We start from the raw sequence: 21,304 nt of genomic DNA, 5'->3' as shown, positions 1-21,304 counted from the left end.
AGAAAAGATATTTAATTGAAAAAACTTTTATAGAAATCATTCAAGAATATATCACCTATTTCCTTTGCCTTCTTATACAGTGTACACTAAAGTTAATCTTTCTTTGATGGGTAGCCATTGTCATTATGGATGTCAATTCTGTGCTTAATGCAGACATGTCCTTAAGGAATAATGAGGAGTAGAGGCTTTTTGTCAGAAGTGGGACCGAGCTCTGAATACTATGCCTCTCTTGTTTTCTGGCTACTTCATTTCTTTCAACTGTTGCTTTTTGTGTATGTAAATATCTTCTTAGCTTCTAATCTGTTTCCTTAATATTTTCTCACCTGAAAGTGGGAATAAAAGAAGTTTCTAGTCTTCAAAATAATAGTTATAATAGCTACCATTTATTAAGGTCTTTTATGTTTCAGGTAGATGGTTATATGTGGTATCTGATTAAATCTTCATAGAGACCTTACATATATTATTATTTGTCTTCTACTGATAAAGTATCTCAAGCTACTGATAATTTTTAATCGGGAGAGCTGGGATTCAATGTCCCAATGGCCATATCAACTCCCACCTCCCTCCAGAAGGAAGTGTCTGAGCTCTGGGACAACTGTTTTCCTCCCTGTTTAAAGTCCTCTTTCTACACTTATGTTAGATTCCCAGATGTGTTCTTGGGGTCTGGGGTTAGTCTACACGTGACCTCTGGAAGCACAGGGCACTAACACACATTACTTTACACTCAATATGCTTTTGAAGCCAGAAGCCAGGAGTATCTTAATGTGAACCAAAATAACTAAGAAGCCAGGTCAGCAATCATTTTAGCAATAAATGTCTGCTTCATTATAAGAACTCTCTCTAATGAATTCCCTTTTCAAAGGATTTTATGTGCAGCATTTGACAAGCAGTATATTCTGTTTTTGAATTAGCAAGGGGATTCAAAGAGCTTGGCATTTGTGGCATACAGGTGGCTGATTTATCATTTCCTATCTGGTGAAGGCACAGCTGAATTTCCTTTATTGTTGCTTTATCACAAGATAGGATTTCCCTTCTTCTTGACCACTCTTGGGGCCACAGTCCAAAACTCTGAAATATCTTTTATTTTGTTAATTTTGGTTTCTTTCCACTTAACAAACGAGCATCAATGCATTCCAATACAGTCCTGGGAGGGGCTCATTTCTTCTCTTGCTCCAGTGCCTGTCCGAGGAAAAGCCAGATTCCTCCCAGGTTACAAAGAGTCATATGCTTCGGCATCAGGGATTCAGGTCTCTAAAGGGAAGAAGTGGTGTTGAATTTTTCCTGGGATTGCTCTGCTCTAGTGTACAGAATTGTTTAGAAGACAGGTGAGTCTGCACAGGGTCCTGACTCACACAGATGGGTCATTCCCTAACATCCTTGAGACAAAAGAGTGCCGGACTGGCCAATTCAAGGGGAGAAATTTGGTGTATATAAGCTGTAAACTTTAACCTTTTTCCCCCCAACTCAACAATTAATTTTACCTTCACCAGTTCAATTTTAAAATAGGAATGCCTTAAATTCCCTCTTTCACATTTTTATGATTACAATTTGTGAATGAAGTTGTTAAAGATTGGAATTTTCTCCTTTCAACTCAAATCACCTCTGCTGACTGGACATCATGGCTTTTCAGTTTATTGTCCATTTTAAAACCTCAACAGATATCCTCACATTTATAAAACTAAACCTTGCAAACAAAAGCCTGCAAACTGATGAGCACTTGAGGAATTTATTCTTTTCCAAAGAGCAGAAGATCAAATCAAGAGGAGTACTTTGAATATTGACTACATTTTAATCTTTAAAAAAAATCTTTTAATCTTTTTTAAAAAAAGGAAACTAGTAGCAAATTACCAATATTGTACCTGCAATAAAAGCAAGCCAAGTAATCTGATAGTGAGGATGCTCCCCATCCCTCAGTACTGCCTATAACTAACTATTCAATTCATTTGGCAAACTACCTTATGTATCTAAGAAGCTACAGTAGTTAAACTCCCAGGAGTAGAATCAACAGTTTAAACTGGTTTAGGAAACCTGATACCCTTTCAAATATTACTGCAGACCCTAGTTTTACTTGTAAAAAACTCACTTTCCAGAAACCTAAAAATACCCATTATATCTGTTACAAATATATTATGAATTTGTAAGGTGTTGAGGTTCTGTAATATGATTTACAAATGTTTATTAGGCTCTGGCTTTACATAGTGTGAGATGTGACTATAAAGTAACACAATGGGTTTTTGTATGTGACCTGAAATCAGTTTCATTGTATTTCTATAGTCTGACATCATAAAATGGGTGTAAATTGCCAATTCAATGGCAAAACTATTTGCATTTGGATGTCTTACATGAAAAGGGAGGCCTGGTTGAGATCATTTTCATGCTGTGGACACTTTGGGCTGCTAGTGAAATCTGTGGATTTCCTCTCCATGCAGTTGTTAAAATTCTTAAAATACATAGGTTTTCACGAAAACCAGTTATGCTGACATGGAGTGTGTCTTTCTTTCCCTCCACTTGCTGTCACCTCCCAAATTGTTTGTTACCACAGACCCAGCCGCAACATAGACGGCCTCTAGGTTAGAATCAGACTGAACACTCCTTTTCTTTTACAGCACTTTCGGTCTTAAAGGGCTGGTAGAGATGTGGAAGAAGCTGAGATTCTAGGAGGCACAGCCCTGGCTGGGGCCCCAGCTCCTTCCTCCCTTGCTGTTCCGAATTGCTCCTCTCTCCTTTTCATCCATTCCCTTTTGTAAGGGGGAAAATCCTTATAATTGCTAATGCAGTCTTAATACATAATTTAAAAGGCTATTTGTATTTGTAACAGAAATGTATATTTGTGTTCTTTAGCTTGGTTTCTTCAACTTTTCATGATTGCCTTGGGAGGACAGTGGGCTTCGTTACATGGATGGTGATCTTTTGTCTTCCTGAACATGTGAATGGGTTTGGAGATACTTTTTGCTGTAAAGGAAGCTTTCATTTCTCTCTTTTCCTGATGGGGAAACTGGAAATATAATCTGGAGAACTGGGAGTAATCTGGAAGGCAGGGATGAGAGAAGAGAGGACAAGGAAAGAGAAGACAAGGTGTACGATACACTAGACAATGCCTTCTTGTGCCTGTAAATTCAATAAAGTTACCTTCTTTTGGAGGGGAGTGGTGAAAACAGGTAAAGGAGGTGATTTTTGTGTGTAGAGCAGAGCATGCGTGGATATAGGAACCAGAATAGAGTGAATAGAGCAGAATTCTATGGAAAATATGGCCCATCACCACTCAAAAGATTAATGGATATGACACTAAATATATGTTGTGCTTCAAGAACCAAAAGGGATCTGGGTGACATCTAAGTTTCACATTTGAAGATGCTCATAGACAGGAAATAACAAAAGGAAGAAACTCTAACGTTCTATTTGAGGTAGCTATCACTCCCAGGTACTATTATTTTTCTATGTACATAGAAAAATAATCTAATTCCATTATTCCCTTTCATAGACACAGTGGATCTATAAAAGATTTTCAACTGATAATTATCTGCATGTCTCAACTCTCTCTAAACCATCTCATTCATGACTCCCTTCTTTTGAAGACTTTGTTGTGGCCCCTGTAGGTGAACTAGCTGGCTGATGGGGCAAGGGCCACCGGGAGTGCATTTCCGTGCTTGGCCCTTTGACCACTTATCAATTAAGTGACCTAAACTTTTCCAAGCTCCAGTCTCTTTACTAGCAACAACCTCTCATAAATTGTACAAAAAGGTTGTTTAAAGTATCTCCCAGATTAAAAAAAAATAGTAAACAGCAGAACTTAATTTAGTTAGTGTTAGTAGAAAACACAGTTATTACGGATGGCTTACAAAATCTTTGGGAAGGCCACAAATCAGTCACAGTGGTCTCACAGCCAAGAAAAATATTGAATTCACAGCCTTGCTGGGCATGGGCACTGCAGGGCTGAGCAATGGACAGTCCCTGCTCTGGGCCCTGTCACCCTAGTCTCTGCACCAGGCCTTGCTGTGGGGGCCCCAAGAAGGAGTCCTTGTGGGGTCTCCTCCCCTCCTTTGCTCTCTTGCAAACCTTGTTTGGATGAGTCTGGCTGGACTGACCTAGGCTATGTACCTGAGGTTGGGAAACTCAGCCCTGGTTTCTATTCCCAGATGTAAGATTCAAAGAGGGAAACTCTATACATTTAAGGAGGTTTTTTTATGGCTCGTAGACATGAAGCATGACATACCCAGGATAATCTGAGGAGGCATGGTACCTAAAGAGAACTCTAAAGATTTTTTACTATTGTTACCACAAGGTATTATGAAAAGAAAATGAGGCAAATTGTGTTACTCTTGAAATGGATGCATATACCCTTTCATTAGCTCTTTATTCTATTTAAGCACACATCAGATGCAAAATATTTTAAAGAGCACACATACCATCTTGTGTAAATTGCAAGATGACACATTGAGTGTGTTTGGTGCCTTGTGTTTTTCCCTCTATCTTCACTTTCCACTCTCCCCCACCCTCCTCCGGAGACCGGGACTCTTGATTGAAAGCAGCTGGCTTCCTTAGTCTCTGACTTCTGATTGAGACTGCGAAGGGGAGCTCTAGCTGAAGATCAGAGGGGACAGAGAGTAAAGATGGGATATTTATTCCCTAGCCTCTTTTCTTGCAGAGTGCAAGTATCATTTTTGGGTTGCCTGTATCCCTTGACCCCAAATCACATAATGTTTACAATACTGTCAACGAGAGGTGACTACATAGTGGGAGAGAAGAACAAACCCTAGGTTATTTAATATGCTACTTGATTTTGTAACAGAAGTACATGTTTTTGTTTTTTAGCTTGGTTTCTTAATTTTTTGGCCGAGCCATCTGAGGATTGTGAGTTAAGCTTTCTCCACCCAAACTATCTGTATCTTGGGGTTCTGCAACATTGGCCTCTTTTAAACAATACCCCTGGTGACCAGCCCCAAGGCCCTCCTTGTAGTTAGTTCTTCTATGTTGAGACCACAAACTTGAAAGCAATCCCGTAATTAAATTCTCCCCAAATATACAGTATGATTGTGCGATCTCTTTCCTACCTGAACTCTGACTGATAGAAAGATACTGTAATATATAGCAATATTTGCAGAGAAGTTTTTAAAAATTGTGTTTCTTATGTCTTTTTTATTAAGTTAGTTTAATTTAAGATGTGCACACATGGAGGGACAGGGTGCCCAATAGAAGATTGGCAAAGGTGAGATGTCATTTTCAACATAAGTTAATTTGGTGAATATTTATTTGGTTTCTTCACTATTCCAGGCCTGAGTAAAAATTTAAAATAGTAAAGTGAATATGATCTGCATTCAGCTGTAAGTCTTAAAGAGGTAAGGTCTTAGAAAAGTAGAATTTGTTCCCAGCAACTTTCAAGTATGTAATAGCTATTGAAATAGAAATAATGACTAGAATTATTCATGTGGTCTAAATAAATAATTGATAACAGAAAGAGAAAATGTACAAACACTGTCTAGATTTCTAGTTTCTTTTTATGATTATTTTGAATTCAATAAAGTACTTTTGTAGGTATCTTTACAAAATTAAATTTTGAAATATAAGAATATTGAGAAGGAACCATACAATTTTCTTTGTACAACTCAGTTCTCATGAGAGTATGAAGAGGTTAATCGATATGTGAAGTTAAAATTCCAAGAGTGTAGTATAAGGATCACTCAGTTAAAAACAAATTTGCTTTCAATTGTTTACACACGCACACACACACACACACACACACACACAGACTGAATGAATCTTACAGTTTTAACTTTATTTCATCTAGCAATATTATTTTTGGCTCTCTCCCTATAAAAATATAAAACATAGAAACTCTTACTGTCTCATTGTGAGATGAACGTATAGTAAAGAAATTAATTGATGTTTCCATCCAAAGCATCATTTTATGCAATTATCAAGCAAGTATAATGTAATAGTGATGAAGAGTTTTAAAATCTTTCATAATTACTATGTGTACTATGTGTATCACCCAGATGTGAGTTCAATAGGCATTTTATGAAGTATTTTCACAGCCTGTACATTTTCCTTTTTTTTTTTTCTTTTTTTGGCTTGAGCTCCCCACCCATTTTGTCAGTGGCAGTTGTCCTTCCAGAAGGAGGGCAGGTACCCTCTGGAACAAAGAGGGCATTGATCAGCTTTAAATTCCAAAGCCAACTAAAAAAAAAAAAGTCTAGCAAAAGAGTTGAGCCTTTGAGAAAGTGAAAAAGTTATTTTTTTTTTAATGCCAGAAAGAGAAAGAAAAGAAGGAAAAGCCAAAAGAAAACCCCCTTCTTTTCACATATCAAAAGCAAAGATGGGGAGTTTGTTTATAAATCCCAAGTAGAGGGAATGTGAGAGGAGGAAGCAGCGGGGCGCCTGGTCAGAGGAGCTGCCCCCCGAGGCCAAGGCAGGGAAAGAAGGGCGTCCTGGCTTCCCCTGAGGCCATGACCCTGGGGTGTGGTGACGCTGAGTTTAGTTGGGTGTGGTGCGTAAAGACTGTGAGAAAAAATGGTAGAAAGAGAAATTATGCAGAATCCCAGTACACAGGCCTTTTTCTCTTCCCTGGGCAAGACGGGGAAGGTTGAAGACCACCTCAGGGAAATGCTCCGACAACACGGCCCGTTCCAGGCCCGTGCTACTCAAAGTGTGGGACTGGGAAGGTTCTGGCTTTCAATCCACTCCGACACAAGTTATGAAATGGGGAGTAGGCATTTTGAAACTTTTGTAGCAATTTGACAGACTATTACTATAGATTGAATATTTGTGTTCCCCCTGCTCCCACCAAAATCATATGTTGAAACACTACTACACAGTGTTAATAATATTTGGAGGCGAGGCGTTTGGGAAGTGATCAGGATTAGCCGAGACTACGAGGGCAGAGAGCCCATGAATGGGATTAGCGCCTTTATAAGAGTCAGGAGAGAACTTGCTTCCTCCCTGCTTTCCCGCATGTGAAGATCCCATGAGGAGCTGGCAGTCTGCACCGTGTAAGAGGGCTCTCACCGGAACTTGACCATGCTGGCACCCTCACCTCAGACTACCAGCCTCCAGGACTGTGAGAAATATATTTCTGTTGTTTATATATAAGTCATGCAGCTATGGTATTTTTATTATAGAAGCCCAAACTAAGAAAACAAATTTTATGCCCATTGAATCAATAATATTTTTAAAGAACTAAGGCTTGCATTGTGTACCTTTGTATCATTTATTTCTATAGTAATTAATTTTTATTGTATTTTATTTAAAAATATTGGTTTGCATGGATGGAGGGCCCACTATGGTTTTAGAAGCATTGTCCTAGAGGATATAAATGGCTGAGCAAAAGGTCATATAGAGGGCTGGAGGTCAGACTCTTCATTTCTCCTCCCCGCCCTCTCTACACTCTGAGTCACCGGAGGCAAGGAAAAGAATCCAGAAGGAGGGCAGTATATTTGACCAGTGGAAGACATAGAAAGTACCTGGATGGAGAATTTGTGAGCCCGCTGTGGGAACAAGAGCACAATGACCCCACTGCACAGGCTGTGGGGCTGATGGCCTCCACCAGAGCTGGAGGAAGGACTTGGCTGATACCCAGACAGGACCACAATGCCAGGGAAAGCCGAGGGGTTCTCACGGCACCAGGGTAAGAATGGCCCATGAGTCTACCGACCTGGACTTGAGCAGGGTGGGCCCACAAGGCATCACTGTAGAGGTCAGTGAGGACTCAAAGGTCCTCCATTCCTGGGCTCTCTGGGCATGGCTCCAAGATGCTTTCTATCCCAGAAACTCACGGTTTTGAAAGTCCCCCATCCATCCAGGAACCATCTTGGGAATGGGGATGGAGAAGACTAGAAGGACTGAGCATTTACTCCAACGTGATTGCCTGAAGAGACCATATACCATCATTCAATAGCCATGTTTTATCCTATAACCCAGCAGTGGAATAGCCCAAGAGCAAAATTAAATTAGATGTAGAAAATAAAGAAACTACATTTCTTTCGTACTTGATAGTACATAAATTACTGGCCCTGTCATACACCCAATAAATTGGGACAATAAAGTCATGCCTGGCATATAATACACTCATAATAAAGGCTTGCTGAAATAGTGAAGGGAACTCTTATGAACATTGCATTTCAAAAAGCAAACACCTATGCAGAATCAGGATGTTATAGGACTTATGGAGGCATTCTCTACTTATAGGTTGGCTCAAGCACTACAGTTCCATTGCCCAATATTTTATGTGAAATAAATGAATTATATAAGACAGTCATGACCATGTTGATTGACAACAAAGCCCTAAGTAAGCAGTCATATAGGAAGTTTTCCAAATCATATGCCTTGGGGAGGGAAGAAAAATTAATCAATTTTTAAAGAATTGCTGAGCTTCTCAAGAGAATGCGATACAACAGGTAGGGGGGTCACTTGTTCCTTGCTCTTCACATAGACTTCATTTTAGCAATCCCAAGCCCTGATTTAGGTACTTACTGTGACTTTTGGTGACATCTAGTAGTTAATGATCACTAATCATTCTTTTAGTAAACATTACAGCATCCTAATAACTATACCAGCTTCTGAGGATTTAAAGATATTGAAAGATTATTTATAGATTTAAAGAGATTTTTCCCACTCTTAAGGAGATCATATTCTACTAGGAAAACCAGAAGTGAAAATGAAGATAGAGCAGAGCAGCATCAGTAATAGGAGATTAGAGGAAGGGAAACATCTTTTTCTAGGTCTTATCAGTGCAGAGGTCCCTAAAAAGGCAGTGTTCTCTTGGGCTGAGTCTTACATAATTCAGACTGCACCAGGGGTGGTTGGTAGAATCAGGCAGGCCAGGGGATAGAAGCAAAGAGGGGAGGAAAAGCTGTGTCTAAGTTTATCAAGGCAACACAGTTAAAATGCTTGAAGGACTCGAGTTGGTTTTGTGACTGGAGCCCAGAGCATCTTTGGGAGTGTGTAAAAGTGCCAACAAATAGTCTACAGGTTCATACTGCATGTTGTAGATGGGTTTGAAGGCAGAATATCCTGACTACATTTTGTTTTAAAAATATTAGTGTAGAAGTCACATGGCAGATAGAGTGCAGTGGGAAAAGACTGAAGATTAAATAAAGAACATTAGACCAGCATGCAAAAGACCTGGTGAGAGACGATAGCCTGGATCTTCTGCCTGTGCAACACTGACTCACTCAGATCTCCTTAAGAGAAAGGGGATCTCTTCCATGCAAACCGGACGTGGAAATCATCAAGACTGGCTGTGGCGTGAACTCAATCTCATGGAAAGTTACTGCTCTTTCCCATGGTTATACACTTCTCCTCTTGATGGGATAGTCCATCCCCTTCATATTCTATATTCCAATTACAAAGGTTGTTCTGCATATTAATATTTTCCCTACCAACACCATCTTTACTGGACTGCCTTTTAATTTCCTTCGTAGTTCTAGAGCCCAAAACATAGATAAATGAGATTCAGGCTTTATTCTGTACCACTACAGATGCCATGCCTAATAGCACCCAAGTGCATTTTATTTAATACTTGCATGATCTATTTGTTTTTTAATAGCTGCCCCCTTTCATTACCAGTGAATCCTAGTCAGGAAAGCAATTTTCATTCCCAAGATGTCTTCTAATATCATTTGTAATGATCAAGAGCAGGATGTATCTTTCAGCCCAAATAGGGAACCTAGTTTGGAGCAGTTGAGTAGGACACAAGGACGGAGAAGTGCTCTAACATTCTTAGCCCCTGCAGCATTTGTAAACCCTTTTTCAGACTGGCCATTGGTGTCCTGGCTCTTCATTGTTGCTAGCTGGGTCATAGCTGATCCCAGTAAACCTCTGGAACCACTGAAGGCTGCTCAGGACAGATAACTAGCTGAAGACAGTGGACTCAAGAGCCATTGCATTTGGATTGCAGGTGCCAATCTGTTGATTGTCTATGGTTTCTCAGTCTTCTACAACCCTACACCCAAATTCTCATTTCCTCTAAAGATCTGTTGCCTGCAAGCCTACTCCAGCCCTCTCTCAGTGTTCTATCCTTCTGGTTGGCAGGCACCACTGGGCTCTGAAGGTGCCCACATAGGTGAACCCCTTTACCTCTTCTTCCCCACTTTCCTCTTCCTTTTTCATTCCAAGCTTGGAGTGACTTTGGCTAAGCAGTCACACATTATGTTTTGTACTCTTTGGTTAAGCAAATGTAAAATTCATATCTGTGTATTCTCATGAAGCTCTTCCCATACTCCTGAGATAATTCCTATGATTTCTTTTGATAGTATTCTTTTTTCCCATACTCTGATTTTGCACATCACTGAATCTAATGCTGTGTTTGAATCCTGATGACAAGCCTGCACCTCATTCCACCCTTCGGGGAAGCAGACGAAGGCAGAGACATAATTCAAAAGGACCCAGGAGTCAGGAAGTCCAGGCTGCTCTGCCTCCCTTCAGATGGTTCCAGTTGCTAGTATCATGGTCTCTGCCAAACAGGGCATTAATTTAACCATAGAAACCTGGCAAGTCAGACAATTCAGCTTGACACTGCAATTCAGCAGTGGGAACTATTAGTTTTGGATCTGATTTTAAGTGGTCTCAGAATACCGGTTACAAACAGAAAGGGTTTCCTGAAGCCAAGTCATACGGTGGCCCTGTGTTTCCTTATCTGCTTCCAGCCAGGCCCCTGGGACCAGAGCATGTGCTTCCCCACTACAACTGCCTAATCGAGTGAGAGGCAGCCGTCCAGCTCTGGTGTCCTTACATTTTATTTTTCACTTTTGCTTTCTTATTTCTTTATCTCCCAAATGGTGCATGCACATTTTTTGGGGGGAAAAAAAACAGAAAATATGAGCAATTTGAACGATCTCTAAAGTCTTTCGTATTTCTACCATCCCAAAGTAACCATTTTTAACAACTTGGTGCCTGTCTTTGTGGAAGGGTCAGTGTAGGAAGAAAGATACCCAGAGAGAGAGGGTTTCACTTGCATTTCCTATTTCCCTGGAATTCCTCCAAAGCAAAATCACTAAAGCCTTTCTTTGTCCAGGACTGTACCCACTTTATCTGGGCTGCACATGGATAGCTTGCTCTTCAATCCCGGAAGGAGTTCTTCAATTTTCCACAACATTATAAACTGATTTGCACCCCTTCTAAGGGACTGTGACTGCAAGGCTACTCCTGACCCTTTCTATGTTAGCCACCTCCTTACTAATTTTCTTAATAAAAATGAGTTTTCATTTATGTGCACTTGTGTGCCAGGCTTGCAATTGTGTATCTGTGTATGATTCAGCACCTCCAAGGATCGACTTCTCCCTCCGTTTTTCTAACACCAATTTCTTGGCTTTACTCAGCGTATCTGTTCTGTTCTCCTCTCTCTGTGGATGGGTCAATCCCTCCCATATTCCCTATACAAATTATGGCAGGAACTAATCTGCTGGATGCTGCTGCCTCTTTTGAATAGAATGTTCTGTATTAAGTGACCTCATTAATCGCTGGCTATACTCTTGACACAGCTGTGTCCTCTCTGGTCCATTTATTGGCAGGCCCTGTTCAAAAAATGGACCAATGATTCTTTCATAAAAGAGGCAAGGTGGGAAAGGTCTGGTGGGTGTGGCAGGCAGCACTGACTAGCATGTTCAATAATGCTATTGCCAACAAGAGAAGTGGCAGGAGAGGGTAGGAGCAGTTTGAATGAAAGATATTTAGGAGGTGGAAATGACAGAACTTTGTGATTGATTATGAAATGCTTAAATTTCTAGTTTACATGAATGGGTTGGATAAGGTTCTACTAAGAGACAAACAATACAAAAGTGATAGTTGGTTTCAGAATTAATTTCCAAGTATATTTAGTTTGGAGAATGAATAAGGGTATCTTGGAGATGATATTTCTTTGCAAATACTAATGCAAATCTAGAGCTGAGGGTGGAGATCTGGCTGGAGGTAACTGACTTGGGAGTCATTGTACAGAGACTATTTATTGATTTCCATCTGTTGCTTGAGAAGCCTCTGCTTTCTCCACCCTTGAATAAGAACAAATGCGAAAAAAATGGCGGCATCCTGAATTCTGAAGGGAACACTCCTTTTTAGAGACATTTCTCCTCATCAGGTTTATAAGTCAATAGCACCAATAATAAAAATCAAGCATCCAAGCATCTACTCCTTAATTAAAAGTGTTTTTTAAGACTATATGGTTCATTATGAATCCTGATAGGACCTGAGATAACCTGGCTATTAGGATGAAGTAACTAAAGGTTAACACCAATACACTGCAGCTGATGCTGAGACGTATAAGGGTGAAAAACTGGAGACGTTATGATTCTAGGTAATGTGAAAATCTGTGTTCAGCTTGGTGGAGTACAAACAGGAAGTAACTCCTGTTGGCAAAGAAGGTTTAAATGACCTTCTCATAGCCACAGGACACAGGGAATTCATTTTGGCAGGGACACACAGCTGCCAAGAGGAAAGCAGATCCAGCACTCAGGTTACAGGGACGGAGACCTACAGTGCCACCCAGCTGTTTCCACTGACCAATATAGGAGGCAGTTGGCCATTTGGAAAATGGCTTTATCAATATTCAGTCCCTAAAGACTCCATTTTAAACTCTGCATAAATGGAACCTCAGAGGAAGCAAAGCTTGAGTGACAGGATGCAGAAAGACCTTTAAGAGAAGACAGAGACTATTACATGGACATTGTTGTTTCTTAAAAGCTTAAGGGGGAAACTCCAGAAAAGCATATTATAGGGTGTAAATGGAGAGTTGGCAGTACCTGCCTCCCCTTCTACCAGTACTGCCATCATGACTGCTGTAGAATGGGCTTTGAAATGACACAGCTCTGGTTTTAAATCCTACTTTTATCATTTATTATATTATGACTTTGGGCAAGTTTTAAAATTTCCTCTGTTGAATAGAGATGCTGCTCAGCATTGTAAAAACCAAGAGAATGTATGCAAAGTGATGGGCATATAGAAAAGTATTGACAATTTAGCTATTATTATTTCAAAAACATTCTGTGAGTAAATACAAAAATACCTGTAAGAACTCCCCTAGCGTCCCTTATAAAACTCTTCTTCTCAATTCATTTCCCTTCAAGTTTGGAAGTCTGCCAACCGTGGACTCTTTCCTACTAAAATCATTTAGAGTTTTAGGAATCTTACCCTAATGTGGGAGGTGAATTCGCTGCAGTTTTGAGGGATAAACGGAATAATTTTCATTTTCCTCTAAATCTTAAGCAATTTTCAGATTTAAAAACATGTTGAGGATTCTATTTTGTGTATGAATCTGGCTATTGCTTGGATGAGTCAGAAACCCAGGTTTCTGCGTGGCATCTGGAGAGCCTTTGGGAATTTGTGGTGGGTGGGTGATTGCACCACCATCGCTGCATGTCTGGGATATTTGAGCTACTTCGGGCAGTGTAGCATCTTGCTAGCAGCTTCTTTCAAGCTTATTACCACTACTGCAAACTTCAGAAGGTCTCCTAGCCCTTTGAATGTTGGGCTTTTTACAAAGCTAGAACCAGTCTGAAATAAATCAGTGGGAATATGCTGATGGTAGAAAATGACCATAGAATTCTCTTCCCATTTACCCTTTCTTATTATATTTAGAAAGTGAACTTCCCTTGACCCTGACATAGTTGTCCTATATTCTTTTTGTCCTGGGTTATGTTTTGCTGTGGAAATATTCTAGAAGTTGTTTTTTCCATTGTCATCTACACTAGCTACAGAGTAAATCTCTGAGGGGCATAGACTGACAGCAAGTTCATTCTGGAGTGAAGAGAAATCATTAGATAGATTTTGTCAAATTAAGTCAACTTAATGGATTCATAGTTAAAACAACTGGCCATATTTTATTGTATCAGACAATGTTGTCAGATGAAGTTCTTTGTGACCAAATCTGGAGTGAAATGAAAAGTACTTCCTTATTCCAAGACAACTGGATTCTTTACTTCTGAGATTTACTTTCACGGAAGCTTATGTATAGACTGAGGTTTGTGAGCAGTCCAGCCAAGCATGGAGGCACTGAACTGTGTGACCTTCCTACCCAAGTGCATAGAGAAAAGAAAAAGATTATCTAAAAAATGATGTAGACTGGCTCTGACTCAGCAAACACATTCTTGGATCCGTTTGAACATATAAAGCTTTGATAAACCACGCATGATTAAGGATTAACTTCTTTCGGTTTGCTTATGAAACTTTCCTGACCCCCACATAGATAGAGAGAAAGGACTTGGCTCTCTCCATGTGTATTTATAAAAAAGCTGAACAGTCAACTGCAACAGAAAAATCTGGGCCCTGAAACTCATTACTGGGCAGAGAAGGTGAAGACATGCTTTAGTGGAGTTTGAAGCCTACACCAAAGGTGAAGGGCCAGAGCTGGTTGTAAAAGGATGAATCTTTCCTTCAGATGGTAGAGACTGTAAGATTATAGGAGTGGGGTGGGGTGGGGGGGCACTGTCAAATATGAGCTCTGTCACTGGTAATTAACAGCTTCTGAATATAGAAAAGGGAGCACAGTTTAGGTGATGTATGATACTGAGATGATATGAGATGCAAGTTTATTCTTACGACATTTTGGCAAGTAAATAGTCATACTACAGAGATCACTTTCTCTCTTGTTTTCTATTCTTGGTTATGATCCATTTCATTAGCCAGAACTTCAAGTTTATACCATGGTACCCAATCATGATAGGATCTAAGACTCTAATCGTCAAGAATGTCTATCTGTTTTCATCATCCACTATAAGCCCTTTTGAATTTTAGAATACATTAAAAAAACTTACAATAGGTGGTCTCCACAACACACTTCATAACACTAATTATAGTAATTCTATTCACATGTTTTTAGAAGGAGTGATGGCTTTGTACTACTCTGGTTATCCTGGTTATAAAAATATTGACTTTACTTAGATGTTATGGACCTTTCAAATATTTTTAAATAGTATTAAACAATGGACTCATCCAGTTTCAAACAATTACCTCAGGTTTTCATTCCCTACATTCCAGGCAACCACTTTTGAGTGGCCCATTTGTCTCTGGCTACTCTGGTATTTTCCTTCTCTATTCATCCTTTCTTCTTGTGTTCCCATTTACCCACAGGAAGTTGAGTAATCTATACAAATTATTTCTTTCCTTCACTGGTCCCAGGGATATGAGCTGCATTGCTAACTTTCTAACAAGGAAAATGTGAGGTGTTGATTCTAGCCTGAGAATGAATGAGCCTGTGGAAGAAGTGGTGGTTTAAATTTTCTTTGTTCTTCTCATAAGGCAGCAGGCTCACTATGTGTAAGATTATGGAAGACAAAACGAAGTACAGCAGAACACAATGGCAATTCATTTAACCCTGTGCATTGGAACAAAACTTGGAACAGTTAAGAATCTAAAGCCAGTTTTCAAGAGTTTCTAAACATTTGGCATCTGCCTCCTTGCCAATAATAATATACTAGTTAAAACTTTTCTTCTACTTTACAAACCTTATGTAAGTCATACACAGCACACAGTATAGGACAGGGAAGTACAATAGTCTGATTTCTTAGGATAGGTCATGCAAAAAGTGGCAGAAAGAAGACTGTATCCATCCTCAAATGGTGTGACAGCCTGTTCACTTTTCAAACCACTAGGGCAGAAGCTTGTTTAACTGTTCCTTTCTTATCTTATAAGGATGGATCTCTTAATTTAGGGCAAATGACTGTATTACCTGGACTTGCGGTAAAAAAATAGAAAATATAATTCTTGCCATGCTACTCTTTTGCCCTACAAATGACTAAGTGAATTGCAAGTATCTCTGTAGGAAATATTTCACTGGTGTTGACTCATCATTGAATTAGACATCCTTCCACCCCAGTTTTATTGAGATATAGTTGACTTACAACATTGTATTAGTTTCAGGTGTACATTGTATTAGTTTCAGGTGGTATATGTATATATTGCAAAATGATTACCACAGTAAATTTAGTCAATATCCATAATCTCTCATTGTTAATCATTTTTTTCTTGTGATGGGAACTTTTAAGATCTATTCTCTTAGCAACTTTCAAATATACAAAACACTGTTGTTAGTTAAGGTTACCACCATATTGTACGTCACATCCCTAAGATGTGTTTACCTTAAAAATGGAAGTTTGTACCTTTTGACCCTCCACCAATTTCCCCACCCTTCTAAATTAGACATTTTTAAAGCTTAATTCCAATGAACCAAAAACACAGGATGAAAACTTTACAGAATGACAAAAAAGAAAAAAAATAGTTATCAGTTTAAATTCAAAGAAGTTCATTCTGTTTTTGACATTATGACTGTCTCCCATTCAAGACCCTCACTGAATAGGTCAAAAGGTATGAAACATTGAAAACATACCTATTTTTTTACACTAATAATACAATTCTATGAGGTGCAGTTATTAGAATCAAACATAGTAAAGAGATGGTCTCTTCTTTAGAAAATCTGTCTAAAGTATATCGGAAATCTCAATAGATTGTTGTCTCTCAAAACTTGTAACACTATCTTGCAAAAATAGGCAATTCAGAAGGCTGAACATGGTACTTTAAGGATTTAAACTCTTGGTGGCTAATCTATCACCAATTGTATGTAATTAGCAAAGAAAGACAAATACAGAACAAATTGAACATGCATTTTAAAAAACACGTGCATATTTTGTCTGAGAATTTTGCTAACATTCATATTTTTGGTAGCAATATCATAATATTAAGAGATTGTATAAATTTTGTTGAAAGGCAGAATCTCTAAATTCAAAAAATAATCTTTCAATCTTCTACTTTCCTATGAAAACGGGTTGTCAGAAAGTCTTTTGAATTTATCATTCTCAATGTAATGGAGAGGTCCAGTTAGATTCCAAGAAAAGAGTCATATAAAAAAAAGTGTATCAAACACTTCCTTGTGAATGAGAGAAGGGACAGAGCTTTCTTTTTGCATCAGGAATGAGAATTGTGGGTATGCTCTAGCTTGGTTATGTTTGCAGTGGTCCAAGTGCTGTGAAAGAAAGATGAGAAATTTCCCAAGTATTTCTTGAAAAAGCACTAAATACTGATAAGAGATCCTATCTCAATTCAATTAAACACAATCTTGAGTGACAACAGTGCACCAGGCTTTGTGGCAGTACAGAAGTGTGAGAAGGATCTCAACACTTAAGGAACTTACTATCTTATCACACAGGCAAACATATTAAAAATATGTTCTACAGCCAAGGATAATGACACAAACTCCATTTGTATTCAATAGATATTGGATTCTGTTCTTTACAATGCTCATATTTTCTCTCTGAAGTGCAGTGAGAGCCACTTAATTTCCTTCCTGCAACATCTGAATTTCCTAGGCTAACTTGGAGAGCCAACTATCCAGAACTAATTCATTTTTTTTCCTCTTAGAAAGCTGTTATTTTAATTTAAAAAATATTTAATATCTACCATAAGCTTCTGAGCACTGGGATTGATTGTTAGCCATTTCTGATTCCTACGGAATACCTTGTACATTGGTTAATGCACTAAATGTTCAATAAACTTCTTCAAAAGAAAAGAAAATTTTTGCATAAAGAAATGAAGGAAAGAGAATATTTTAGAATTTTACACATACACACATCATAGTGGTTAAACATGTAAATGAAAAATTTGAGACCCAAGTTAAAAATCCCAGCTCCACCTTTAAATAGCTATGTGGTCTTGGGCAAATTACTTAATCCAAATGGATCTTTGTGTCTTTATTTGCAAAACAGCAAATATTAGAGTACATGTATGATGAAATTTTGTATAGATTAGATTTCATAATGTAAATAAAGGGCTCAGCATAACTTCTTGCATATAATGAACACTCAGTAATTATTAATTACTATATTATTTGCTACCTGCCTGTGTTTAAAAAGATTTGAGGCAACTAAGAAACAAACACAATAAAAGCAAAACAAATAAAGAGAGCGATAAGAGCCAGGCTGTAGAGTTGATGTTTAATTTTTTCCAATTCTTTGATCAAATAAGAGAAATTGATTTGTAGCCCTTAAAAACATGTCCCAAGCAAGGTAGTATTTTATAGAAGAGGAAGACTGATATTTGTTGCATATGTAAGAATTGTGTTAACACTTATTCTTTACAAAATTACATGGGAAACATGACAGTATTCTAAAATAAATAATGAAAAAACTGAAAACACCGATGCAACAAGTTGGGAAGAATGTCTTCAGGTCCCCGATTATAGCTGACGAATCTGAAGTGGATGACTTGGGTTTTTATCAAGTCATAGGAAACTACATTTTCTAGAAACCCAGATGCATGGTCCTAAACTATGCTGAGTTGTTAACTGACAAATTTTTTTTTTATTATGCAGAATGGAGAAGCATCTTGAGGTGCTCAACGCACTAGAGTTATGCTTCCCATCCCCCAACTGCTCACCACCAAAACCTGTTCAAAGACTCTAAAACCTGCTGTATTTTAAAATCTGTTTTAGGAGACTGGCCCATTAATCTCTAGGTTAGCTATGCTACAAAACAATATCAGCTCAGTTTCTAAGTTAAAGGTGTCCTGCCCCATCTATATCTTTTTCAAAGTCATTAAATCTGGCAGGACATACACCACCCCTGGAAGTTATGATTCAACCATTTCCTGAGCATTTTCTACTGCAGACAGTGTATAGAGCTTCAGTACCTCCCTTCTAGTTCCCCATTTTTCCTTATTTAAAATTATGTCGCTACTCCAGACATGGGGCCTGGTGATCTAGTAGGTTTCTTGGGCTCTCATAATAAATTGTTATCTCTGTTGGTCTGCAAACCTGAGATCCAGTGTTCTTATGGGATTTCTCTAGGTGCCTCTGTTATTTCCCAGTCCTGTCTGCCTGCCAGCTTGCTGGCCTTTTCATTGCTCTCTACACACCAAAGTTGACCTGGTAATCCTGCATAGCCAAGGTTGGGAGGAGAGAGATCACAGCTTGCATGGTCCTGTAGCCTGCAGTGTTTGACTTCTTGTAGGGGTCTGTGAGCTCACAACGCAACTCAAGGATGATGGCAGCCCTGCCCCCAGATTCATGGTTGTGCTCCATAGCTTTATATTATTGTCTTTCCTGTACTCTGGGCTTTTGGAAATCTTTGGCTGGCTCTTGTCTGAAACATGATTTAACTTAGAATGCTACCAGGTGCTGTGTCTCAGCTGCTCAATGGCATTTTTGAACTTCTGCATTTAGCTCTGAGCCAAGTCAGCTCCCTCAGGCCAAGTTTGGGTCTTTAGCCAGTTCCAAAATTTTCCACAGGAGCTAACTTATCATCTCTTGTGCTTCAATACCAAAATATGTAAACAGCCAATGACCAGGTCCGTTAGAGGGAGCCAGGGAATTATTTAAGAGGAGGACCATTTCACACTGAATGATTGTCTCTATTAGGGTTATAGTTGGATAGGATATTGAAATTGGTGAGAGGGCATGCCAGATAGAAGAACCACACGATGTGAGGCAGATAAATAATTGTGCATTTTTTTTAAGGAAGTCAAGCAAAACAGTTTTGCCCAGAGGCTTCCATTTGGATTTATGGAGTTAAATAAAAATTTCATGGAAAATTTTGAATGTAAACATAAATAATTGGACAGAATATTATTTTTCCAAGGGAGAGCCATTGAAAGTTTTTAAGAGGCAAACAATCACTAAGGGTCCAGGCATTTCATCGGTGCTGGGTAACAAAGAATAACAAGATCAAGGTATGATATTTTCTCTCAAGGAGCTAACATTCCAGTGGGGGAAGCAGATTCACAATTCAATGACTTTTATGTTCACTTGAAGCTCTTTTATCTATGCAGTTTGGTCTAGGAGTTGGTTTATTAACCAAATAAGCATTTGGTTATAAGAGAGAATTTAAAAATTCCTTTTAATGTTTTAAATATTTTAATTTAAAACAAAAAATAATACATCCCTTCACTGATCTTTTGATTTAAGTCAAGGCCTTTCCTTTGCATTACTTTTCTAACATAAACCACATACATAATGCATGGTGTGTGGTTTAATGTTCATATTTTTTAAAGTAGAGGAAAAAACTAAAGAAAATTGCAAGGTAATGAGTGCAGATCCTCTTAGAGTTGCATTAGTTTTATAAATTAATATTAGTATTTTAGTTACCTTGCTAATACTTAATTTAACAGTGCTATATTTTGGCAACCCAACTTCATCTTGAGTTTTAAAAATATTCACATGTGTTTTCATACAACTCATTTTCACATAGTATTTCATTAGTTGCACTGAAAATAAGGATAAAAAGCCAAATGCAAACACCAGACTCTTTTTATGTGACATCAGATTCTATAAGTAATATGACATTGAAAAAGGTTTTTTTGTTTGGGAAATGTGATTAGAAAAAGATAATAAAATGTTCATATGAGATTTAGTTAGAAGGTTTGGGCATAGTAACATGTAAGAGAAAGAAGAAAGTGATACAGAGTTAAGAATTACTTAATTTAGCTGAAATATTGTAAATACATGCTTCCCCTAATAGGGCAGTTACAAGAAAAGGGGTAGAGGCCACTGTCCATGCTGATTAATATGCAAATGACATCGCTGAGAATTAGGTAATATGGTAGCTCTGTCTGAGCCTTAGCAGGTACCCCGGGTGAACAACCAGGGTGCTTCAAGAGAGTCATCTGCTTTCCTCATTTATCCTTACTTTTTCAGAGAAGTGTACCTCAAGAGACAGAATGAAGAGAAAGATGTGACAAGGAGTTATCAACCTAATTAAAACTGGAGTGAGCATACAATTCTTATTTCAAACTCCTGTAGGTGAAATGGGACATACTGAGAGTTATGCAAGAATAATAAGACTCTTCCAGACACCAGCATGTACGTTTACTTTCATTAATATCCTCTGTAGCAAGAAGTAACCTCCTTGATAGGAAGGAGAGCTTCAAAAATAAGTACTAGTGATGGACAATGAATTTCCTCTCAGAACTTTAATCTGTGAAGTAGTTTTCTATGGAAATGTATGGCTTTGTATTAATTATCTAGTTAGCAGTCAGGATGTGTGAAAAAATATCTTGAGAATTATTTTACTCATCACATATATTTCTTCCATATTCCCTAGGAAAAATATTCAGGAAATATCTGTGGATTTCTTAAAGAAAAACCCAAGTCATAAATTTCTGGGGATTTATTTCTTTTCTTCTTGGTTATCAGAATATTAAATGCCAGAAAATAGAATTTTTTGATAAGGAAGAATTGCCCCACAAACTTGTAGTGAAAGTATTACCAAAATATAAAATGCTTTCCACAAAACAAAGACAACTGAAAAACTTAGTTGCTAACACAAAGGCCAGGATGTTACAAAATAAATGGGGAGAATGCTGTAAGATCTTGTTTCTCTTTACAGTGTATCCA

Source organism: Manis javanica, chromosome 9, assembly GCF_040802235.1.
Source record: "Manis javanica isolate MJ-LG chromosome 9, MJ_LKY, whole genome shotgun sequence".
Classification (NCBI taxonomy): Eukaryota; Metazoa; Chordata; class Mammalia; order Pholidota; family Manidae; genus Manis; species Manis javanica.
The sequence above is the reverse complement of the archived record's forward strand: the minus strand, read 5'-3'. Positions refer to the sequence as shown.